General features: G+C 42.8%; 1 protein-coding gene and 1 long non-coding RNA gene across 8 annotated transcripts in view; both read right to left on the bottom strand.

Moving 5' to 3' along the window:
* The window catches only part of Nav2 (neuron navigator 2), a 702,797-nt gene that overhangs the window by 88,196 nt on the left and 588,407 nt on the right, over positions 1-26,194 (bottom strand). The gene's annotated exons all lie outside the window — the stretch shown is intronic.
* LOC125361359 lies at positions 936-25,746 on the bottom strand. Its single transcript, XR_007212938.1, has 3 exons — positions 25,731-25,746; positions 22,561-22,566; positions 936-2,422 (listed from the first exon to the last, which is right to left on the bottom strand). It is a non-coding gene; the product is annotated as an uncharacterized LOC125361359 (long non-coding RNA).

Raw genomic sequence — 26,194 nt, 5'->3', positions numbered from 1 at the left:
GAGTGAGCAAACCTGACTCAGGCTTAGGACCAACCACCCCCACCTCCCCACACCTCACCCTCCCACTCCTCCCCACCCCAGGAGAAAAAGCAAGGTTTGGCTACCAGCATTTCCATCAAACAGGTATTTTAACTATTTCTCTCCCAGAGGACTTGCTCTGGAGCATCTTCTTTAACTGCAACTGGAGTTTATATAGGGACTCTACCTTTAAAAAAAGAAAAGAGCCAGGACCCCTGTAGAGTCCTTCTTTTCTTAGCCTGGAAGGGGAATGATAATAATGTAATAGCAGAACGACTTTAATTGAAGTGGGAAGTCCTGTAAGACATTATGCTAATTTCACTATGTACATTATTTCATTTAATCCTCATAACTCTTTGATATAGACAATAACCATGTAGCCTGCTACCTTTGTGGCTGACCCAGATGTTATTTAGTATGTTTCCTCCCAGATATTATGAGACAGATACTAAAGCTATGCTTTGAGTTTGAGAAAATGGCTCAGCATACAGAGAAGAAATGTAGAAGCAGATCCAGTCACCTTGCTTGTTATATATTTTAGACATTTTAATCTGCATCTACCTCATATTAGAAGGACTTCAAAACTTTCCATGTCAAAAAGATATAGTTACTTAAATTTAAAAATACAAAAGGGCTGAGGATATTGCTCAGAGGTAGTACTTGCTTAGCATGCCAGAGACACTGCAATCCCTGGCATGGAAGGAAAGAAGGAAGGAAGGAAGGAAGGAAGGAAGGAAGGGAGGGAGGGAGGGAGGGAGGGAGGGAGGGAAGGAAGGAAGGGAGGGAGGGAGGGAGGGAGGGAGGGAGGGAGGGAGGGACAGAGGGAGGGAGGGAGGGTGGAGGGAGGGAGGGAGGGAGGATGCAAAGAGGGGAAGAAAGAGAGAGCTTATAGCAACACAAAGGAAAACAATAAAAAAAATTACACACACATATGGGCAAGTTACCTCCCTCTAGGTTCCTCCTCTGGAACCAGCACATATGTCTGGCAGTTGCAGTGTAAAATAAATTAGAACCTGAATTTGAATTCATGCAACTGCTGAATTTAGGCCCCAGAGTCTCCAATAGTTTGATCTAGTAGTGGGCCAGGGGTCCACTAAGAACAGGAGGTGCTGGCAACCCAAAATGCTGAATACAGTAAAATAGATTCTGTATTTGAATCCAAGTTATTTACCTTGTCAGAGTCCCTTCACTTCCAAGAGACCCTGTGTGTTAATAACACCCATTTTTCATAAGCCTTTTGTAGGGACAAAGCAGACAGGTGTATACCAATCTTCAGGCCTATCAGGGAGATCCAGTGCATGTCAGCAGCAGCCCAGATACAGGGAACCTGCCAAGACTGCAGGAGGGAGCTTCAGACCTACATTACAGAAATGATGAGAAAGCCTAATGCAAGAACTCACCCCTTTCTCTTGCTATAAAATGGTCAGTGTCTCAGGGGAAAGGCAGTTCTATAGATGGTGCCAGGTGCAAGGCCAATCATTTGGGATGGAGAGAGGGAAACCTGAACCCCATACTGAGCGCTCCACGGGGATTTGGCAGTGATCAGAATGCCTCAGGGTTGAGTTTCACCCCACAGCACCTTTGTCCCATTTTGGTAACTCATTCCTTGAACAAGTAGGTGGTCCCCTGAGTGGGCGTGAAATTCCCCCCTTAGCTTTCAGGGGCTTGATCTGGTTTGAAATCCCAGTGCTTTGGTCCTAATGCCTTAGACCTTCATTGTTACAATAGGCACCAGCGTGTCTGCTGACCTCAGCTACACAAAGCCCTCTCTTCTCCAGGCTCCTCCAGAGAAAGCTGCTCAAGCTTGGGCCACTGCTGGCCAGTTTTTGCCAAGGATCTCAACAAACCCATCCTGATTTCAGTTTCTCTTAAACCTCCACAGATTTCAGCCTATTATAACTAATGAAAACACGAGTGAATAGCTAACACAGGGTGAAGAGTTTTAATGATGGGTTCCAGACACTAAGATAAGCACTTTATATGCATTCTCATACAAATGCTTCTCTCTCTCTCCATCACCCTACCAGGCACAATGTGCTTTTTCTATAGCTATGGAAATTATGGAGTAATCTGCCCGAGATACCTGAGCCAATAAATGAAGCTTGATTTGGATCCAGATCTGCTTGACTCAGAACCTTAGACTCTCCTAATATCAACTCAATGTAAGAAAAAAGTATAGATCCTTTTATGTAAATTAAGTCATAGAAGAACTCAGAATTCCCATCTGCTAAACAAACTCAGGACACCCTTCAGACAATCACATTATTTAAAAAAATGTCTGTAAGTGAGTTTTTTTTTAAGGGGAGTAAGGGATGAATCCCAGAGATGTCATTGCCTAGATACCTTAAGTCTAAGTAGGTAGGATGGAATATGAACTCCCAAAACCTTTGTAAGCCTTCTCACCCTCAGTATAGACACATAGACACACAAACCTCCCAGTAGCTCTTAGAGACCCAGAAGGCAAATGCATCAATAGAACAGCAATTTTGGATAGCCAAGAGAGGTCTCTCATTTTGTAGTTTGGGGACTTTCCCTTATAGTATTCAAAAGTTAAGGACAGGGAACTCAGGTCAAGAAACCATCCTTCAAAATCACCTCACAGCCCAAGACAAGCACAATCCAATTAGGAACCCTGTAAATAGCTGGTGCCAACAGCCTAGGTCAGCATTAACATCTCTCTCTTTTCTTCCTCCAGGACTCAGTAATTTAGCTACTTGAGACACAGCCTTAGCAGCCAAGGCCAGCTACAAGGTCATTAGACATCTCAGAGTTGACTTCCATTTGGGAAGTGACCCCTATAACAAGCACAGCTTTAACCAGACCCATCAACACACCTCAAAGATTTCTAGCAAAGTCCTACTGCCCTGCAACTTAACGAAGAGAGCAGCCAGGGCAGGATACTTGCAAACATCACATGTACTTGGTGAATCCTCAACAACCAGATGTACCCTTTCTCCAGCTGAACCCAGAGGTAAGCTTGCAAATGACACCACCAAGCCCATCTGCCATGCCCACCATGGAAGACAGCGGACAGGGTGGTGGGGTAGACCTAGGTTCAAATCCCAGCTTTGCCTCGTCTTATTTTTGTGACTTTGCACAAAGTACTTGCCTTCTTTTTGTTCCCACTGTTTCATCTCAAAATATAGTACATTTTGCAACCAAAATTGAATGATACTGCTGACTAAGGTTGGACACACGTGGTAGGTGGCAATGAACATTATTTTCTTCTCTGGTTAACTGGCTTAAAAACACAAAGGCTATGGAGGTTCTAACAAAGCAAGAAGAAAATCTTTATACTTAAACATTCTAGGCCATTTCTTTTGGAGTCTAATTTCAGGGGGGGGGGGAGGGAGGAACCCTCACCCAGTAATTTGCTGTATTAGTAAACACAACCACAAGCTCACCAGGCTCCTTAGATTCCAAACAAAACCTCCAACTGTAAGTCATTTTAATCAGGCCTTTGGAGTCACTAGCAGACCTTGCCTGGGGTCACACAGGCTTTTTCCAGTTCACTGTCCGTCCCCCCCACCCCATCTCTCCTCCTCCACCTCTACACTACACTCCCCCCCCCCCCAGTTTTGTTTGTTTGTTTCGTTTCAGCATTTTAATAAGATGGCTTGGGAAATAAAAGGTGGATCAAGTACTTTTGTAAAATGCCCGACTTCCTCTAAACCATCAAGGGTAGAATGGGAGGTGGTGGGCAGGTTGGAGGGAGACAAGGGTACTGAATCTTCTTCCCCTTTCACTCCTAGCCCACAGAGATTTCTGGCAGCTGCCCCACTGGCTGCCGGCAGCAGGTTTTTAATAGCAGTCACAGAACAGCAAGCCAATACAGACCCCATCTGCCTCAGGCCCAGGGAATCTGAGGAATCGTCCTACCTGGTCAGGTTCCTGGGCCACAGCATGGCACTACATTGCGGTCCCGGGAGAACAGCGGACAAAGAAGCTGAATGGGCCTCCAGGGACGGCAATTCCTTCTGCCGCTGAGCCAGCACACACCGGGGCCGGGGAATCCCGGGCACCCAGCAACTCTGCTACTGAAGAACCAGCTAGAAGAGGTTCACCATTCCCCAGCCCAGGAAAGAAATCCGATCCGCCAACAAAATTAACCTTTAAAGTGCTGAAGGACCGAGAGGTCAGCGCAGAGAGTGCTAGTATCAAGTCAGCTGTGAAAAGTTTCAGCAAAGCAGAAGCCTAACACCGAGCTCCAAAAGCATTACCGTAATGTACCGAATAGAAGAGCCCTCCACATGTCCTAAGTAATAGCGGGGCAAAATGAAGAAAATACAAGTGTGGAGGAAAAAAAAAATTTATTTCCCCACGCACTGTGCTAAAAACATTGAAGAAACTCTTTCTGGCCCTATGTGCTACATTTAATGACACGACTATTCATTGAGCTTAACATTTCTTAGCTTGTTCCACTGACATCTAAATGTAAAGCATTTGAGTAAAATGATAAGCCTGCATAGAGAACTCAGACCCAATATAAAGGGAAATGATACCTGTTTACACTCTTAACTAGGATGTACATTATTTCCAGTGACATCAATGTGGATACAATGCCAAGGAAAATATGCATTAATTTCTCATACTTATTTCAAAAGAAAAAGAATCTCTGTGTATATGTATGTATATGCATGGCCACATTAAGCATTATGGTACAGAGGCTGGAAAGGGAGATGGGACTAGAAGAAGCAAGTACAGGACTGGGAAGGGGTTGCACCAGGATAATCTCTATTAAAACCTGTAATCAAAGTGTTCAAAAGGAACAATGTACAGAGATTCTGGGAACAATAAACAACTGTGTCACTACAGAATGATTCTAAAGTAAAATTATGTTGCAGCCATAGCTTTTATTTCAACATGAAAGATGAAGATATTCTCCATAACTCCTACTCCCTCTCCTTACCAGTTAGCTCTTGCAGCCCTGTATGAAGCTCTCTGTGCCCACCTCCCCCCCTTGCCTGGCTGGCTGCCTCCACAGTGGGGTGGGCATGAGAGGACTGTGGCCCTGAGAAGGGAGAGGAAAGGAAGCAATAACTGGCTGCAAGTAGGGTCTCTGTGTGGTCAGCATTTGCTTAGCAAACAAGCTTTTCAAAGGGGAATAGAGAGCCACTCCTCCCCCACCCAAGATGGAGGGAGTGAAGTTTGGCTCAAAAAGGAAGGGAGCTTCTTTGGCTAATGAAAAAAAACAATACATCTAGGAGCTGAGATGGCAATCTCAAAGGAGACCTTACCAAAGTTAATCATTTATGTCTCATTCCCAGGGCCACCCTCCACTTGAAAAGCTGCTGGAGCATCTACAATGGGGTGTCAAAGGCAGAATTGGGGGGGGGGCAGGGAAAGGGCCTGTGAGAAGGGAAAGGTAGTTCAGATTTCTTAAAAGATGGATACAAGCCCTGACTGATAAAAAATGCTTCAAACCACTCCTTACGTTCTAGTAAGCAACGCTCCCTGGACCTAAATTTATTTATCTCTACAAACTTAACTAACGGGTAATTTAGGAATGAAATGATGACTAGGCAGGCACGCTCAAGCTCGCTAGCATGTACACACACACACACACACACACACACACACACACACACACACACACACACCTACAAGATTTCCCAGTTTCCTACACTTGTTCTCTCAGCAAATATAACAGGTACAAATCCTTATTAGCTACTAAGACAAACTATGGTCTGTTCATTATTCATTATTCATCATTCATTCATTCATTCAACACGTGGATTTTACAAAGCACTTGTTACCTGGCAAGCACTGTTCCAAGTGCTAAGGATACAACAGTCAGCTAAGTAAATAAAGCAAATGCTAATAGAATTTATCTTTTAGTGGTGGAGCTATGAAGTAAATGTGAATTATATAATGTCAGAATATAAATACTATGGAGAAAAAATAATGTTAAGAAGAGATGATATATCTGGAGAAGTTGCTAGTGGAAGCCTGCCAAGAGCTTTGTTTGTTGCCCATATTGAGGCTTAAACTCAGGGCCTCATCCTCTTGCTCAGCTTTTTTGCTGCTGCACATTACCACTTGAGCTACACCTTTAGTTCAGCATTTTTGTGGGTTAATTGGAGACAGAAGCTCTCTGACTTTTCTGCTTGGGCTGGCTTCAAACCTCAATCCTCAATGCAAAGGCTGAAAGACAGGATACGATCTACACATTTAAACCCAAGAATGCATGGCTCCAGCAGCCTGGGAACCAAGGAAAGCCTTGGGAGGTATCAGGCTAGAGGGCAACCGTAAAGGTAAGGTGGAGCCCAGAAGGTCACTAGGTAGCTTGGCTTCTTGGCTTTTAATCTTTATAATCGAAGTTTAGTAAGTGGAATTTCTCCCTTTTCATAAACATTCATATAAATTGGCTAAAACACTAAATAGATCACTCTGTTTATGCACAATACAAATTTGTCACAAGACAAAATGCTTTAAGATGGCTTCATATCTTTTTTTTTTTTTTTTTTTTTTGGTGGTTCAAGTAAAGGCATGAAGCTATAAAGTTCAAATTTAGTGAAGGCTTTTCCATTCTACACAAGATAACAATGTGACTATGATCCAAGGCAGGCCAACCAACTCTAAGACAGCAGATGTCCCTTGGCTCCTTTCCAAGAGCCAGCACCCCCCCCCCATACCATTTCTGACCTTAATTTATTTTAATGAATTAATTAGCTTTTCCACACTGGGGTTTTGAACTCAGGGTCTTACACTTGGTAGGTGGCTTTGAACTACAATCTCAGCCTCCTGACTAGCTAGTATTACAGGTGTGAGCCATCTGCACTCAGCTGGCCCAGCCTGTCTTAAGCTGCAATCTACCTACTTTACCTTCCCATAGTTGTTATCAGTGTAGGCTTGGACGGTGACAAGTAGCTTCCCTCCATGGAGATGTAATTTTGTGGACATTTCTGCTCAGACTGGCTTGGAACTTCAATCCTCCCAATTTTAGCCTCCCAAGTAGCTATTACAGGCATAAGCCTAGCCTTGTTTTTATTTTAAAATTTTTTTCCAGTTCTGGAGCTTGAACTCAGGGCCCGGCCACTATCCCTGAGCTTCTTTTTTTTGCTCAAGGCTAGCATTCTATCACTTGAGACACAGTACTACTTCTGACTTTCTCTGTTTTTACAGTACTAAGGAATCAAACCCAGGACTTCAGGCCAAGCTAGGTAAGTACTATATCACTAAGCCATCTTCCCAGGCCTAACCTTGTTTTTTTTTAAATTATTTATTTATTTATTTATTTATTTATTTATTTATTTATTTATTTATTTTTGGCCAGGGCCTGAGCACTGTCCCTGGCTTCTTTTTTCTCAAGGCTAGCACTCTGCCACTTGAGCCATAGTGCCACTTCTGGCCGTTTTCTATATATGTGGTGCTGGGGAATGGAACCCAGCCACTAGGCCATATTCCCAGCCTCTAGCCTTGTTTTTAAACAAGTCATATATCAATGACCTAGAATTCCTAGCAATTCCTTTCCTTTACAGGAACGTTATCAGTGATGTTACAGTTCCCAAATAAATGCCATTTCTTAAGCCACAAAGTGTTGATCAACTCAACCAAGATATTGAAAAATAAAAGTATTTAGGAAATATCCCATAAAAACAGAAAATAGAAAAGCACTGAAATGAATCTAAAAAGACATTCTCTTATGAAGACGTTCTGATCTTCCTCCTGCACAATTAATTTCTCCCTCTTTTATTCCCACTGACTCAGAAATGTATCACCTATATCCTCAAGTAAAACAAACTCTTTGCTTCCATGCCCATAGTCTCTTCTATGATTGTGGCAGTCTTTGCCCCATATTATGGTAAAACAACTGAAAGAAGCAGCCAGTATTTCTCTGGTCCCATTATCACTTCAAACCACAAGTCAGACTGTTGTCTCCACTCCTTTAATGAAGCATTTGTCTGTTTGCCCCAAGAACATCAATTGTCCCTTTCTTGCCAAAGCCAACCATCAACTCTCTCGTCTTAACCTACATATATGTTTTGAGCAGCAGGTAGTACCTATTCTTTCCTTTTCAAGTGGTTCTCTTCTTGAGTTCCCATGTCATCAGCCATACTGTGTATCTTCCTGCCTCCTGGTGGGCCTCTTGATCTCCTCAATTCACTTACCTCCTCACCTCTCCAGATCTCTATGATTGCCTCCTACTCCCTTTTCTTTTCTACTCAGTCTTTTTCTAGGTGATCTCATTCATATTTTCAAATGCTAGGCGTAGACAGATAGCTCTTCAGTCTGTCTAGACTGCCCCTTTGAGTACTCAACCCATCTCAAGTCTATCCTTATACAAAAGTAACCCTTCCAATTTCCCATTTGTCTGCACAGCCATTCCTCCAAGATTTGGCCATTTTAACGTAAAACTATCTGTTAGCTATCTTCATTTTCGTTTCCCTTCTTATCTCCTATGTAATCAATTCATTAACAAGTCATCTGAGCCAAGAGCATGGAACCTGATTATTTAACATCTCCAGCAAAATGACACTGCTCCAACTCACTATCATTTCTATCAAAAGCCACCTTTTGAGCAGGGAGCCTGGCTCACACCTATAATCCTAGCTACCTCAGGAGGCTGAGATCTAAAGATCTGCATTCTGAAGATCCCCTGCAGATTCTTATCTCCAATAAACTTCTTAGAAAAATCTAGAAATGGTGGTGTGGCTCAAGTGATAGAGCACTAGCTTTGAACACAGAGAGGCTCAGTGACAAAATCCAGGCCCCAGGACTGGGGGTGGGGGGGTCGGATGGGGGGGGGTGGAGCCACCTGAGTCAATGCTGCCAGGCCAGAAAGAGTAACAGCCAAAGAGCAGATATTTCAGGAAAAAATTGGAGCTAGGCCTTTCTATATTTTCAGTCATGATAATAAGCCTTATTTTTTTAGAAGAAAATATGGAAACATTCAAAGAAGCAAATCTATGTGGCAATTTGGCCTTTAAACTAAACCATAAAATATGTTTAGAAGAGTTACAAGAACACCATTGGCCCTAAGGATTTATGTTTTATCATGGCATTATGGGTATGTAGGAAGAATTCTGAGTTCAAATACTTTTATAGCTGGACTATTATCTCTATTAAAATGTATGGGTAATGCATGAAGTATTTCACAGCTATTCTTTGGCATTTGTGTCTGCTGTAGAATGAGATAATGAGGAAAGGAGGGCAGAGAAAGACTAGAGAAAGGCAGACTGGAGAGGAACAATCATGGAGAGAAGGGTTCATCATGGCCAACCCTAAGCAGACCGTGATTTAAGCCAATAGTTTGGACAATGATCTCATTTCACTTAACTGCACTGTCCATAGACCAAGCAACTCTCAGTCTTATATGGTGAAGTATTATTGCAGGGAAGAGAACACAGGAACAAGGGCTGGGGATTCAATTTTTATTCCAACTTATCACTGTATCGGCTAACCAAACTACTTTCTAATACTGGCTCTCAGATTATTTGTCTGCTCAATGGGCCAGCGACCCACTCCAAAGTGCTCCAAGACCTCTCCACGTAAAAAGTCTACACCCCCTAGAACTCCTACTGAAATTGCTTCTCAAAAGAAAATTCACAGATGAGTGCATGTAGTTCTTGTTTGCAATCCTAGCTACTTAGGAGGCTGAGATCTGATGATCATGGTTCAAAGTCAGCCTGCAGACAAATCTACAAGACTCTTATCTCCAATTAACCAGCTAAAAGCCAGAAGTAGAGCTGTTGCTCAAGTGCTTGAGTGACATCCTTGAGCAAGCAAACTAAACAACAGAGCATGACGGCCTGAGTTCAAACCCCAATACTGGCAGAAAAAAAATCCATTTGCTTGTAAAATTGACTCACGACCCATTTGTCCTCTGCTAGGGACAGCCCCCTGAATTTACCCACAGACTTTCTAAATACCAGGCAACATATCAAACACTATAGATATCTTACCTCACAGAACCCTTCTGCAACTCTCTGAGGTAAGGGGTTTTCTTCTAAGCAAACCTGTTATGAACCTTAGCTTTGGTATTTCATTGTTTCCCTTCTGAGTTTATGGGAACTATAAAATAGGTTCACAAAACCTTCCACAATCTCTAAACCACAATCTTGTCTACCATAAAAGAGGGGGGAAAAAAAAAGTCTGGCCAAGAGCCCAACTCATTCTAGGTATTTGTCTAGTGAGGAGGTTAGCTGAAAAGTTACAGACTGGTTAAGAATTAAACTCTATTTGCCATTAGTCTCAAAGCAAAAACATGTTTTGAATGGGAACAAGAAGAAAACGGGGGGTGGGGTGGTGGTTGCATATAGTAAGTACTTATAAATTTGGCTCTCTGGTACTGAAAAGCCCAAACTAATATGTGCCAGGTACTCTGTGTTCATGTATTTCTCTCCTCATGTTGATATAAAAACTCACCCCATTCTAGAAAGATAGATTTTATCTTCCTTCATGTATAGACCTATAAATCAGAGAGGTTAGGTAAATTGCTAAAGATCACATAGCTATTAAGTGGTAAGGCCAAAATCTGAACATAGGCCTTGGTTTATTCACAAACCAATACCCTGGGTGTTATTCCTTAGCTATTTCACTCAAGGTTGGAACTCTACCAGTTAAATCAAAGCTCTACTTCTAGATTTTTGGTGATCTACTGGAGATAACAGTCTCATGGACTTATCTGCTTAGGCTGGCTTAGAACCCAGGTCCTCAGATCTCAGCCTTCTGTGGAGCTAGGACTAACCTGTCAATTTTCCACTTATTGAGATATTGCCAAGTTGTTACAGTGCTAAATTCTCTAATCATATTTCATCCATCTGAAGATGTAGACAGGTGCAGTAGATATTATGATCCTTAATTTATATGAGGAAATGGAAAGAAGTAGGTTGGATAACTTGCTCAAGGCCATATTGTTGGTAAAATCTAGGCTTTCTGGTGGCAAAACCCATGATTAAAACCATGCCTTTAAACTTTTGCCTTAAGGCTGGCACTTGCCACATGGCTGGTGGAGTGGAGGGAGGTAGTAATTATTGTCTCACTGATGCTACTTTACTGGTCGATTACTGTAGCATGGTGTCAGCAAGCCTAAACCATGGCTCCCCCTTTTTCCTTTCTTTTTTGTCTTGAGGAGCAAGTGACTCATGGTCAGGTAACATAATGGTAGTTTCTAGCTCCGCACTTTTATTTATGCTCAGAAAGAAAGATAAAAGCTCATTCACTTAAGAGTATAATGTAAACTGACATGGAATTTGGAGGCTCAGCTGCAGACAGCTTGCTGAACTTAAACAGAAACACCATTCTTTAGCCAACCTTCTCCCAAACATGATGCCAGAAACAATGGAGGATGGATACATAAAGGCCATGAATGGTTCAGGGCAGCCCTGTCACTGGCAGGCAGAACATATACAACACTATGCCTTTCTGTAGGGCTTCAAGAGCACCACAACACAAATGTCAGGATTGTAAGGAAAACACAGAATGCATGCTTTATGGGTAGCCCACACCAGTGTGCACAAATTTAGCACTAAGAAAGGTCTCTGCATTGTTATTTCTAAGAACAAAAGGACTGCAACACTCTGACCATCCATTAGTAGAGGAGTTAATCACATAATGGCTCCTTTAGAGAATGGAACCCTAACCATAGATATAAAAAATGATGCAAATGAATCTGATTGTAAGATGCTCATAGTGGCATATTCATATCAAATTACAGAAATAATATTATAAAACACCTGCTTCTTTATACACCTGAGGCTATATAAAATAGAAGTTAAGGATTAGAGTGGCTGGGAATGTGGCTTAGTGGTAGAGTGCTTGCTGAGCATGCATGAAGCCCTGGGCTCGATTTCTTAGTGCCACATAGACAGAAAAAGCCTGGAGTGGCGCTGTGACACAAATTGTAGAGTGCTAGCCTTAAGCAAAAGAAGCTCAAGGACAGTGCCTAGGCCTTAAGTTCAAGCCCCAGGGCTGGCAATCAATCAATCAATCAATCAATCAATAATGACTAGAGGTGAGTACTTGTTTTTCACATCTATCACCCTAGTTACTTCGGGGGTTGGGAATTGTGATTCAGAGCCATCCTGGGCAGACCAATCTGTGAAACTCTTATCTCCAAAGAACCAGAAAAAAGCTAGAACTGGTACCTAATGGTAGAGAGCAAATCATGAGTGAAAAAAATAAGCAAGAGCTGGAGGTCCTGACTTCAAGCCCCAGTACTGGACGTAAGGTTTGCCAGAAAGGAAAGGAAACCTGCCACATGGTTCAGGCAGAAAGGAGTTTATGGAGGCATGGGGAGACAAAGGGGAAAGAAGAAGGGAAAAAGAGAGAAAAGAGCAAGAGAGTAAGAGAAGAGGAAAAGAGAAGGGGGACTGTGTTGAGCTGGAATTTAGGAAAAGGTGGGAGATAGGGCCAGGTGGATTGGATCTGACCTCACAGAAGGAGGAGGTACCTGCCTCCACCCATGTGTGCCAGTTACCTAGGTAACTCAGGTACTGGCTGCAGAGTTAAACAGGTGGGGGGGGGCGTCTGCATGGAGCCCTTCTGGGGGTGGACCTTACACTGGCAAAATCATCATCATCATCATCATCATCATCATCATCATCATCATCGTCATCATCATCGTCATCATCATCATCATCATCATATTTGGCTCATGCCTATAATCCTAGCTACACAAATGACTAAGATTGAGATTCAAAGCCATGCTGGGAAGAAAAGTCTATGAGATTCTATCTCTGATTAACAAGCAAGGCACTTGATTATATCCCCAGTAGGGCATTGAGATAAAAACTAAATCAAACAAGCAAACAACAACAAAAAGCCCCACAACTGCACATTAGACTAAATAATTATAAAACCCAGAGTCTGCAGCGAGGTTTCCTGACATTTTCTAGTTTGGGAAACTAAAAAGACTAGTAAGACAGAATTTTCTCCCCAGCACCTTAGCCTTGAAGATGTACAGGCAGGGCTGGGAGAGGAAGAGAGTAGAGAGATGGAATAACCTGATTTCATTCTTACCAATCCACTTAGTTTAAAATGTCAGGAAGTTGAGTGGATTAAGGGTATTATAGTTGCTATTCATAAAGGTATTTTGTTAGAACTTCCAAATAGCAATCTGGTGAAATAAGCCTCGCACAGCCTTAAATGAAAGCCTGTTACAGTACTTAAAGTTTCCTAGAGAAAGAAAAAGACCCCCAGGTATTAATTTACCTAAAAAGCAGCTGCCTGAAAGATACTGTAATGTATCCCCTTCTGCCAATGCTATAAAGCAGGTTACCAGTCACAGAATTAGGAGGTTTGAGCCCAGATCTCCTGGTGGTAGACCTGCAATTAGCAGTAATGAGAGGCGTGTCTGCATTCTGATAAGAGCTGCAGCTGTATACATATTATAGACTCAGGTCCCTTTCAACAAAATCCAAGGACATTTTTTTAAAGCCACTAGATTCCAAGCATCATTAGACATGTTTGGGTTTCAAAATTCACAAATTAAAATACAGAGCCCCACATGTAGCTCACAAATACATCTGGGACAGGAAGGTCATATCAAACAAGAGAAAGGGGGAATGAGCCCCAATTTGCATGGCAGGGGAAGGTCATATCAAACAAGAGAAAGGGGGAATGAGCCCCAATTTGCATGGCAGGAACTGGGGGGCTTAAGCCAGTTGACCTAAATATTATGTTGTTCCCTCTTAATCCAAGGATGCATACAGGCTTGTAAATGAGGCTCTACATCAAAGGTCTACAAAGCAACTTCTATTTGTTTCCCTACTGCTTTTTCAGAGATAGAAAGTTGTGCAATAGGAAAGATGTCTTCCCCATGATAGAGTTGGAGTGAAAAGTCTTGAAAAATGCAGGAATATGGGGGAATGGAAGATAGAGAGAGATGTAGACTGAATGAACTGTGGTTCTAACCAATAAGTAGAGCTGTATGAACTGGAGCTTGTCTGTTTGTCTGTATCCTTGTTAGGCCTGGGTACTGAGGATATAATAATGGTAAGTTAGATCTCCTCCCTCAAGAAACTTAGAGCACAGATAAAGTGACAGGCTGAGTTGCAGACATCCATAATATGGCATATCTGGTGCTATGATAATGAAGAGTACATGGAAGCAACTAGGAGAGACACTTGATGTGGTCTTTAGTCAGGAGTGACATTTAATGTGAACCCTGAAGTGGTGAGTTAAGGGAGGATGGAATGCCTCTAGAAAAGGACAGCAAGCTAGAGAAAGGGTGATTTTTTTAAGGAGTGGTGTATAATTTAGTGATAGAAGAGAAAGAAGAGTGAAACAATATCAGGAGCCAGATCTTGCAATAAGGCCAGTCACAGAGTGTGGAGCTTACAGGCATTCACTGCTTCCAAAAAATCTACAGGGAGCAGGGATGTATATACATATCAGAGGAAAATTAACCCAGTTCTGTTTCCCAACTCAGAAACCTTACACTGTTGCTTGTGTTTTATCCATTTCCTTTAAGAAGCCCTACATTTTTGATCAATTATTATGTCTACTCTATGGAAAGCAACACCATCTCACAGCTTACCCATCACAGGTTCTGGAGCTTCAGTCTGCACAACACTGAGTTTATCAAGGACTGACTTCCCTGCATTTTGCTTTCAATAATCAAATAGAAAATGTGACAGAGGGCTGGTTATGTAGTAAACTGAGATGTTCTGACCTGAAAAGAAGTTTAGGGATTGGGATCCATTCCCTGGAAGAGCTCAGGGAAGAAAAGGACCACAGCTGAGGTCACAGCCTTTAGTTGAGCCTTGGATCTCCAAATACCCAAATATGCTTTACTCTCTACTCATCTCTCTCTCTATTATAAACCAGAAATTCAAAATTCCCACCCCAAAGTCAGAGAGGTCTACATTACAGGAAGGAATGGAAAAGATGATTGAATATGATGGGTGATAAGAAGAGAAAGAAGCTACAGGAATGTCAATTCATCAAGGGGAAAAAAAGGCAATAACACTTCAGGAATCAAGGAAAAGCACCAGTTCAATGTAAGTAAAGCATTTTTAAGGTGATGAAAATTGCTTGTAGCATTATCCTGTTGCAAAACAGTCGTGAGATACCAGAGAACTTAAGCATGTACAGGCACACGCAATATTCTGTGCAAATACTTTATCTAGCAAAATAACCAGGGGACTGAAAGGAGATCTGAGGAACTTCAGTTTTCAACTGCCAAGTGGATCAAAGACATGAGCAGCAGAAAAAGCCACATGGAAGGCTAAATTTAGTCTTTCCCACACTAGTTCTTTCCACTGCCAAGGTCTGCTGGCTGTTGCCTGGACTCAGCCTGGGTGTGAGTGATTTCCATCTGAGACTCTATTTTTTGCTTTGAGTGAGTGAGCCTTTGCTCCCACAGTGGTCAGGCTCAAGGCACTAAGTACAGGTATTCATTTTTGTTTGTGTCCCTGCCATCTCTGCAGGCTGTTAGGGACTAAGAAAGTACTCTGGAAGATTTTGAATCTCAAGATGTAGTAAAGAAGCCATGAGACCAATGGCTCCTTAAGAGGATGAGATCTGAGAACTGTGGTTGAAAGCCAACCCAAGGAGGAAAGTCCATGGACTCCTATCTCCAAGTCACCACCAAGAAGCTAGAAAGTGGAGCTATGGCTTAAGTGATAGAGCTCTAGCCTTAAGAGGAAAAGGCTAAATGACAGCATCCAGGCCTTGAGTTCAAACACAAAAGTACAATTGAAAAAAGCAAAAAAAAGTAATCGTAAAGGAGAATAATGTCAGATTAAAAAGCAGATAGCAATGAAAACACAGATACACACATCAAGATGTGCGTGCACAGCTAATATTATGTAATGAGTATCAACTGAAAAAACAAAAAACAACAAACCAGACTGATATGTCATAAATACTGAGAAACAAAACTTTTTTTATTCTTACCATCTTTTTTCCTTTAACAGATTTGTATTTAAGAATTGTTTTTTAAAAAAATCTTAAAAGTTTACCGTTTTCCTGTGTAAATAAGACCATTAAATGTAAATAACTTTAATAAAACGCTTATAGCCATATACAAGAGTTCAAACCCCTGTACTATAAACCCTAATTTTTAAATTTAAGTACATTTTTCCCTTCTAAAGTTGATTTTTTCTATTGTTTTTAGAAAAAAATAAAATAACTGGCAAATATTAAAAAAAATCTTTTATGCCTTTGATGAATATATAAAGTTGTAACACATGTCTTTCTTGCTTCACTTTCATCATATGCCTTACTGTAAACAAAACTACCCACCAACATTCATATTGGACCCACGTTCACTAGTCAGTGGCAGCCACTGACTGGCTACTGATAAAAGAATTGGGCCTAGTGCAAAGAAATGTTTGCTGAAAAAAAATCAGTTGGATTTGTGGAATTTACAGTAAGAAGTAGTGTATACTTAATTATTTTCAAGTTGTTCACAAGATTCCTATCAGTAAATATATACTAAATATAGGAAAGAACATATATATATACAACTATACAGGCTGAGAATTCTGAAACATTGAGTTTCTGTTCCCTCATGTCCATAATGACTAATCATACAAAATGTGCATGAGGACTAAATATGATAATGTTTGTCTTATACTGTAAAATATTCCCCCAACTCCTAAACAATACAGTAATACAATGAACCCAATGTGAAAGGTCAGGAAGAAGCACTTACTCTGCAGCCAGCCCCTCCTTGGTGATCACCACCTAGCTGGATGACAGCTGTGCCTGCTGGACCACAGCTCTGTGCTCCTAAGTATCAAATTAGTGGACTCCTGTACCAGGCTGGGTGAGGTTGAGTAACTAGCCTGACCTAACTTTCAAAGGAGAGTTGATTTCTCCATGGACTGGCTTTTGTCCTTTAGCCAATCTGTCAGACCTATAGCTTCTGGTAACTTGGGTGTGGCACAGGAATACACTCGGCTTGGCTAAAGTTAGACACCAGGAGTAGTTCATAACCTGTTACTTCATTCCATGGAAAGGAAGATTCATTTTTTTCTGTGGAAATAATAAAGTGTCCATACAGAGAGATGAGTCATACAAGGCCCTGGGGGGGACATTCAAAGATTCTTTCACAACTTTATCCAGCAACTCCAGGAGGGGGGTGGGGGGGTGGGGGCGAAATGCCAATCATACATCCTAGCCATATGGACAGTCATTCTCATTCTAAAACTTTCCAGAGAAGGAGGCTTCTGCTTGAGAAAGCTCACTCTCAATAAGTTCCTTATTCATGTTTTCTGGGACATGAGGAAAAAAAGTCATCTTTGTGCACTAAGAGTTCAAATTCCAGCTTACCTCCATCTATGTACAAATTCATTTCTTAGCCTCTTTGTACCTTGGTCCTCTCATCTTTCTTTCCTTCTTTCATTTTTGTTGGTCGTGTGGCTTGAACTCAAGGCCTGGGTGCTGTCCCTGAGCTCTTTCACTCAAGGCTAGTGTACTACCAATTTGAGTCACAGTACTACTTTCAGTTTTCTGGTGATTAATTGTATTTTTTTTTGACAGTCCTGGACCTTGAACTCAGGGCCTGAGCCCTGTCCCTGGCTTCTTTTTGCTCAAGGCTAGCACTCAACCTCTTGAGCCAAAGTACCACTTCTGGCTTTTTCTATATATGTGGTGCTGAGGAATTGAACCCAGGGCTTCATATATACAAGGCAAGCATTCTACCACTAGGCCATATTCCCAGACCTTTCTGGTGATTAATTGGAGATAAGAGTTTCATGCCCTTTCCTTCCCCAGGATGAATTCGTACCCGGATCCTCAGATCTTAGCCTCATGAGTAGCTAGGATTACAGGGGTGGGCCACTGGCATCTCTCATCTTTACAATGAGGTTACCTTACTGAGTTGTGCTGAGGATTGAGTGAGTAAATTTAGAAACTGTGCCTGACTCACACAGTGTACTTCATAGATGTTCATGCTGTTGCTGGTAATAAATATCATGATAACTGCTAAACTTCTCATGATCACTCACCACAGTTTCTCCAGCTATCCAACTTTAACCTGAAAAATAATAACAAGAGCACACTGACTTTCTGGAAGAGTTCAGCAAGATGAGATGAGGTGAGAGACACTTGGGGACTTTAGCCCATTGCAGGGCACACTGGAGTAGCCAGACATGTCTGTTTCCTTTCCCTGTGTTCCTCTCCTTATTAAACATCTTTCACTTCAGATGGGACTCACTTCCCTTTGTTCTATATTCAAAGAACAGCCAAAAGTAAATAAGATTGCTCATTCACAAGCATTTATTAAACTTCTATCATGGGACAGTTACTTTTGATGCTCTGGTGTTTAAAGCATTAAGTCAGAGAGAGAACATCTCTACTGACAGCAAGCTTGTAGTCCAGTGAAAGTGAATTAGGATGACTTTCTGCTCCTGTTCTGCCTAGAAGCTAAATCTTTCCTCCAAGTACTAAATATCCTTTATTGGGATTATCACAGATATGCATCACAATTCCAGTTAGAAGAGCCCAGCACAATAGGCATGAACCTGCCCTGAGTCACTTGGTAATCAACTGGAATTTGAGTTAAGCCCTATTGTAGAGCCTTTGCTTTTAATCACCACAGTTCCAGGTTCAAAGTCTTGCATCAAAAGAAGCACTAGGAAAAAGAAAGGCAGAGGAGAAACCTTGACTCCCCAAAGAACATCTGGCAGCATCTGGTACAAAACCATAACTAGTGCAGCCTAGGAAGACTTAATGCTTGTCATTTAAAAGGCAGTCCAGTGGATTTAGATGCTATCTTATTTCAGCACTACCTTAAGTTTCAGTGAGGTACTGGCAAGGGGAGGGAATTTATGGGACTAGGAGGTTGAGCCTCTCTCCTGGAGAGAAGCTTTGAAAGAATTAACTGTTATCTGATCAGAACATCAAACTCTCCTGCATGAGAGCCTTTTTGCCTTAAGCTCCATTAGCACCAGGTGGTCACCTCATGCATGGCGAAGTTCCCCTGCTCAGACTTTCACATCTATAACACTGCTAGTCTGTTATGGCAAGCTCCCTGGTCATATTGGACTGACCAAACCCAGAAGGAGAAACTGAAACACAAAAAAAGCTAAGTTATGCTAGAATTATTCTAAAAATAAAGGTTCCTTTGAGAACACTTTAGAACACGTAAGAAATAAATTAAGCCAGACACAAGTGGTTCACATCTGTAATCCTAGCTACTCAAGAGGTTGAGATATGAGGATCATAGTTCAAAGCCAACACAATCAGAATAGTTCAAAGTCAACCCAATCAGAAAAGTCCATGAGGCTCTTATCTCCAATTAAGCAACAAAAAAAGCTGGGAGTAGAATTGTGGCTCAAGTGGAAGAGCAAACAAAACAAAACAAGACAAACAAAATACAACTCAGGGACAGTGCCCAGGCCCTGAGTTCAAGTCCTAGGACTAGAACACAAACAATAAAGAAATAAGCTAAGCCTTTTGAGAGGATAGGGAGAAATATGGAGAGCCAGATGAGTAACTGCTGCTAGAAACTGTGAGTCCTAGGAAGTTTCTGGGAGGACTGAAGGTGTTCCCTCTCCCCCTCTCCCACCCCAGGTAAAGAACCTGGTGTTTGGAACTAGTTCTCAGTGGTTCCTGAGTTCACCAGTTAGCAATGTTGGAGAATTTACTGTGTATGTATTCTCCTGAATATTCTCTTCCCAAATGTTCACCTGTATTCTTTAGTAGACATTGTCATTAGTAACATGACAAATCTTGAAGCTAAATAGTAGATGTAGTGAATGCACAGCTGAAAAGCAGTAGGAGCCTAATCTAATCGGCCAAGATGCTGGCAATAGTGAGGGACTTTGTGATTACCTTTGGCTTTCAGGAGACCAAGGGAAGCAGGTAGAGCAAGGACCAGTGAGGCAATGTCCATCTCACATCTGGACTTCGAAATTTGGTTTATCTGAACTCAGGGAATCATTAAGGACCCAATGAAATCATTTGAGATAATGGCCAAAGCATGTATTGGAGTGTCCGAGGACCTGGATTCTAGTCTTGTTTCTGAGACAAATGAACTATCCAAGTCTTTGAGTTACCTGTATCATCTCATTTGAATGTGGAGGTCATAGTCTTTCCCTCAGAGATGGGTAAACAGAACAAATGGATCACGAATTCAGCTCTCATATGCACCCCAGCTCATCAATTGCCAACTCTAGTTCCCAACCTATATACCATCCAACTCAACTGGTTGTGGTATAAGTTAACATGCAGCATTTATAGAGTACCCAGCACAATGGAGAGGAAATGTTTGTTACTTTCTATTTTCAGCCACATCTCCCCTCTGCCTTTCTCCCAGGTTGTAGTAAATGTCTGGGTCTGCTTTCTGGGATGGGGTTGGAGGTTGTGTTGCTTAGGACAGAAAACATTTCCCCAGCCTTTTCTCCTCCCAGTTGCTGTGACAGCCACTGCCCTTTTTGGTTTATAGCCCACTTATGGAGGGACACTCCGGTCACTGGGTGTTTGTGTAGTGTTTAATCATTAGAAGGTGGTGGTTTTAATACTGTGAACCCCAGGGCATCTGCAAATAAGTCAGCTATTTGTCTCTGTCTATCAGTATCTGGTTTTGGACGCTTCTCTCTAAGGACACAGAGCTGACCTTTCCTGACATATTTTGCTCCCAAGGACTAGAAGAGGTTACTTTCCAAGGATACATTAGGACATGACTGCTAGAGTCAAGAGTGGATTGCCCATAGCCTGGAAAATAAGCAACCAGCCATCTAAGATAGGTCTCCCCGTTCCATACAACAAAACTGTCCAGAATTTGGGCTGGGAATATGGCCTAGTGGTAGAGTGCTTGCCTCACATGGGTTCTATTCCTCAGCACCACCTATATAGAAAAAGCTGGAAGTGGTGCTGTAGCTCAAGTGGTAGAGTGTAGCCTTGAGCAAAAAATGAAGCCAGGGACAGTGCTCAGGCTCTGAGTTCAAGCTCTAGGACTGGTAAAACAAAACAAAGCCAAACAAAACAAAGCCAAACAAAATAAAAACAAAAAATGGTGTAGGTTTTTGCCCTCCATTCCCTGTTTTGGGCCACGTATGCCAGGATACCATGCACTTCTCATTCTGTGCTCTGCACAGCTGTCCCCTTCCCAGGCATTTCAGGCTTAGTTCCCTGATTTGGAGCTCGCAAAGGACCCCATGCAATCCTGAATAGCACAAATACCATAATGTGTCCCACCAAACCTGAACTTCCCCTTTTCACCACGTTTAGCTCCCACATGCTTTCCATAAGCCAGCTACAAATCCACCTCCTTCTGGAATCTCTCTGTCTATATTGTCCTATAGTGTCCTACAATTTGAATCTGAAAGTTTGGACATCCATGTCTACATTGAGCATTCTCTTGGTTGCTTATGACTTGATCTTTGAGATAGGTAGAGGGCTTTGTAAGCCCTCCAAACCACACACAAGTCTAGCATAGCACCTTGCACACAGGGAGTTGTACATTTTGCCTAATGGGTGAAGGTTAAGGACTTAAATATCTGTGTCCCTTTTCCCCACATTCATGTTGAAATCTAAGCCCCAATATGCTGGTGTTTGGAGGTGGGGCCCTTGGAAAGTGGCTAGGACATGAGGGCAGAGAGCAGCCCTTGTAGATGGGTTAGAAGCCTTGTTGTTGTTCATGCCAGTCAACCATGACCATGAATTGGCCATGATGGCCTTTGACAAGGCTGGGACTCAGCTTCTAGAACTATGAGAACAAATTATAAGCTGTTGAGATTACTGTACCTTGGAAGGACCAACAATAGTAGCACAACAGGGCTGAAAATGTGGCTTAGTGGTAGAGTAAGTTTACCTAGCATGCATGAAGCCCTCAGCACCACATAAACAGAAAAAGGCAGAAGGGGCGCTGTGGCCCAAGAGGTGGAGTGCTGGCCTTGAGCAAAAAGAAGCCACGGACCATCAGGCCCAGAGTTCCAAGCCCTCAGGACTGGCCCCAAACAAAACAAAACAAAACAGTAGCACAACCGACTAGGCCAGCCACACCCCTAAACTATATCAGCCACACTTGCACCTTAATCTTTGTTGAAGACCTGCTTGTAGCAGATATTTAACCTGCTTTTGCTGAAAAGTACTGGCTATTTACTTGGGCCTAGAAATTATAGCAGGAGAAAATTTGGCATCCCTGTCTACATTTGTTAGACAGAGATAGAGATTTGATAGAGACCTGTCTCAAAGTCTTTGCTCTAAGCCTTTCTCTCTGAAGTCACTTTGCAATCCCGTAAGGACATGACTTATAGATAACATCTTCACTAAGAGAATGAAGAGACCTGCCCTATAGGAAGGGTACAGCAAAATTCCACCACAGGACAGACCATCCTCCAGGCAATGGATGACTTGTTTATACTGATTAGATCACTCCTCAAACATGATGACAGTGGTAACAACTTCTCTGGAACCCCTCCATAATGGTAAACCAGCCATAGTTCGACCAAGACTACTTAATAATAATGAATATCTCTATACCCTTTTCCCCAGTTCTTTGTCTATCTAAACAGAAAGCTTGTGTCAATACCCTGAAGATTGGTTACTTTATCTCTCCCCACAGCTGCCTATGCCACATAATAAACCATAAATCTCCTCTCTCTCTCTTCTCTCTCTCTCTCTCTTTCTCTCTCTCTCTCTCACCTTTTCCTTTTTATTTTATTTTTTATTTTTTATTTTTTTTGCTAGTCCTGGGGCTTGGGACTCAGAGTCTGAGCACTGTCCCTTGCTTCTTTTTGCTCAAATCTAGCACTACCTCTCAAGCCATAGCATCACTACTGGCCTTTTCTGTGTATTTGGTGTTGAGGAATCAAACCCAGGGCTTAATGCAAGCTAGGCAAGCACTCTACTGCTAAACCACATTCCCAGCCCAGGCCCTGGGGGGTGGGGTGTCTCTGAGCTCTTCAGCTCAAGTGCTTCACCTCTTGAGCCACAGTACAACTTCTGGTTTTCCCATGGTTAAGTGGAGATAAAGAGTCTCAGTGACTTTCCTGCCTGGGGAATCCTCAGATCTCAGCCTCCTGAGTAGCTAGGATTTCAGGCATGAGCCACCTGTGCCTGGCCATTACCTTCTCTTTATAGGGGTAAGTGGCTGGCCCTGGCATGTGGAATCCTTGGAGTGTGGACCTAGGTTTCATGCTTCTCTGTCTCCCACTTGCCAAGGGCTGTGCAGGAATTAAGAGTGAGAAAAACAAGTGCTGTGGTACATAGTTCAAGCCTCCTCTGCACAGGAGGAATATACTCATTTAGCTCAAGTGGAAGTTCATCTCAGCAAGTGCTGAATACCTACTATGTGCTAGACCCTGTACTATTACTCGATATCAGATATGACCATCCCTTCCTTCAAGCTTAGTATCACAAATATGGGAGGGGGAATGCAAGATTCCATGAGAAATTAAAGGATTCACATGAGGTCTTTTGGGAGCTGGGGGATGGGGAAGTGACTACTAAGCCTGAGATGCCTGGGGAAGGAGACACAAAACACCACAAGAGAAGTACATGGCAGTGGTAGCCTGGCAAACATGGCCCAAACAGAGAAAAAAAACGTGGTAAATGCACAGACCTGCTATGCTATAGAGTGGCATAACAGAGCCTGCAAAGTGCTGCGTAACGCAGGTTCTGAGGTAGGAGATGAGACTATGAGGCCCACATTGTGACATTTTGGTTTGCACTTGTAAGAAAGAGCTACAAAGGATTTTAAGCAGGCAGATACAAGGTCAGATCTGCATTTAAGGATCACTGGCTGAGTAACCAGGCTGGTAGAGAACAGTTGTAATACGGAGGTCAGATACGGCCAGTGCTATCATTTGCCACATGTCAAGTTGTACTATCTGTCATCTTGTCTTGATAGTTGTGCCTGAATTCCTAGAGGAAAGGGAAGTCCATCTCCAGGTGATAGGTGTACCTGAATCCCTAGAGACAGGGATGGGCACTTGGCCTATAGGTTACTAAACCTGTCAGTCAAGTGCCTGGGACTGGGAGCTTCCTGTGACCCTGCCCCCTGACCTTACCCTATTTAGGGTCATGCCAGCTCGGACTACATTAAGCCATGCCTCATGTCTCCATGTTCTCATCCTCTGTCCTGTCTCGTGGCTCGTCTCCGGTTACCATGGTGTCCCAAGTCAGCTCTCCATTGGAGCCGGATTGGTTTGTTGGTCTTGTTTTTGTTCTTTCTTTCCTCTCTGGTTTGTTTCCTGAGAGTGTTAAGGGTATTTGTAACAACTGGCTGCCTGTAGACTGCAAATGCTCTATAAAAACTCCATGATTCAATCCTTCAATATGTGGCTTCTTGGATAATTTACTATATAACACAGTGGCAACCAGAACAGAGGGACAGTGCCAGGAATCTCAGTAGCAGCACAAAGGACAAACCAAGGGGCAGCTGGACAAGAGAAGGGGGATGGAAGAAACCTAGCTACCCAGGGGAACTCCGGCCTAGAGTGAAGGAGCTGACCTTGGAGTCTCTGGAGAAGCTAGGCTATTAGCATGACAAGTGCTGAGTGCAGCTTTGGGACCTCCCTCCAAGACTTCTACTGGGAACATTTAAGGTAGGCCCAGCCCACTGAGCTCCTCTAGCTGGCTAGCTTTGCTCTCTACTCCCTCTTTCCAGATCATTGAGACCTGGCCCTGGGAGACTTCCCTTGGCCTATGTTTAAAATGAGAAGTCAAGTACATTTAACTGGATAAGGCAGACACTCTGCTTCACCCTCCCTCCACTACCCCCACCCCCACACGGCAGCAGGGCAGCTACACACCCCAGCTCACATCCTGAAACGTAAGCAGTGCCTGTTTAGAGGCCCTCCTCAAATTATGGTTCTGATCTTTCTGTACAACCAGAGCTGGAATTATAGCTTGGCTCTGAGAGAAGTTCAAATCTACATGGTCATAAACCCTTTTATGTTCTGTTTTAAGACCTCAGCTGAGGATTTTAACAGGTTTGCACCTCTGATTTCATTACATGGTGGTTAGTCTGCTGATTCCAAAGAGCAGAACCTCCTGCTAGGACACAGTTGTTGACTACTTCAGCTTTTTCAGACTCCCCCCAATGACTGAAAAAGCTGGAGGAGAGAGGTGACTTCCACAAAGCAGAATCACAAAGAGAAGGGTACACTGTGGCCACGGGTATAGATCTGGGGCTAAAAGAACTCATGTTTACATCCTGGCTCCCAGATGGGAGCATCTTGGCTTACTATGGCTCACTGTCCTGGCCTATGTAACTAGCATTTTAAACAATTATTAAAAAGCAATGACTGGGGCTGGGGATATAGCCTAGTGGCAAGAGTGCTTGCCTCGGATACACGAGGCCCTAGGTTCGATTCCCCAGCACCACATATACAGAAAACGGCCAGAAGCGGCGCTGTGGCTCAAGTGGCAGAGTGCTAGCCTTGAGCGGGAAGAAGCCAGGGACAGTGCTCAGGCCCTGAGTCCAAGGCCCAGGACTGGCCAAAAAAAAAAAAAGCAATGACTGCTAGTGATTGAGGGCACTTGCTGGGCCAGGTATTGTGATAACCTCAAATTAACATGGTCTCTTTTACCTTCACAATGGCCCAATGAGTAGAATACAGGGCTCAGAATGGCTATGTTAAGATTTCAATATTGGTGGGAATGTGGCTTAGTGGTAGAGTGCTTGCCTAGCATGCATGAAGCCCTAGGTTCGATTCCTCAGAACCACATACACAGAAAAGACCAGAAGTGGTGCTGAAGCTCAAGTGGTAGAGTGCTAGCCTTGAGCAAAAGAGGTTCAGGACAATGCCCTGAATTCAAGCCCCAGGACTTACACACACACACACACACACACACACACACACACACACACACACACACACACAGCTTTCAATATTTATCCACTATCTGAGAAGTAGCAAAAATAAAATCTGAACTTCTCAAGAATGAAGCTGAAATCATTTCTCCAAAAATGGTAGTGGGTTGAGCCAAACCACTCAGTCTCACACAAGGGGTGTTCCCAGACATAAGTAAACCTGTTTTTGAAGGCAGGTTAAATCCATGTCTGTTTTAGAGGACAGGATGAAGACTAAGTGGGATAGTTCCCCACCACCTGCAGAACCAGGGTTGACCTCTTCCACCCATCAGAGTAGTTTACAGCTAGGTGATGACCCACTCTGGGAGTCACAGCCCTATTCTGCTTGGTCTCCTCTGCTCTGGTACATTGGTGGCTGCACCACACTAGTTCTAAATATTCTGTATATCAGCCCCTGGATCATATATGTCTGGTATGTTTGGTATTCATTAATCCATCCATCCATCCATCCATCCATCC

This window comes from Perognathus longimembris, chromosome 13 (genome assembly GCF_023159225.1).
Source record: "Perognathus longimembris pacificus isolate PPM17 chromosome 13, ASM2315922v1, whole genome shotgun sequence".
NCBI classification, from domain to species: Eukaryota; Metazoa; Chordata; class Mammalia; order Rodentia; family Heteromyidae; genus Perognathus; species Perognathus longimembris.
The sequence above is the reverse complement of the archived record's forward strand: the minus strand, read 5'-3'. Positions and strand labels throughout refer to the sequence as shown.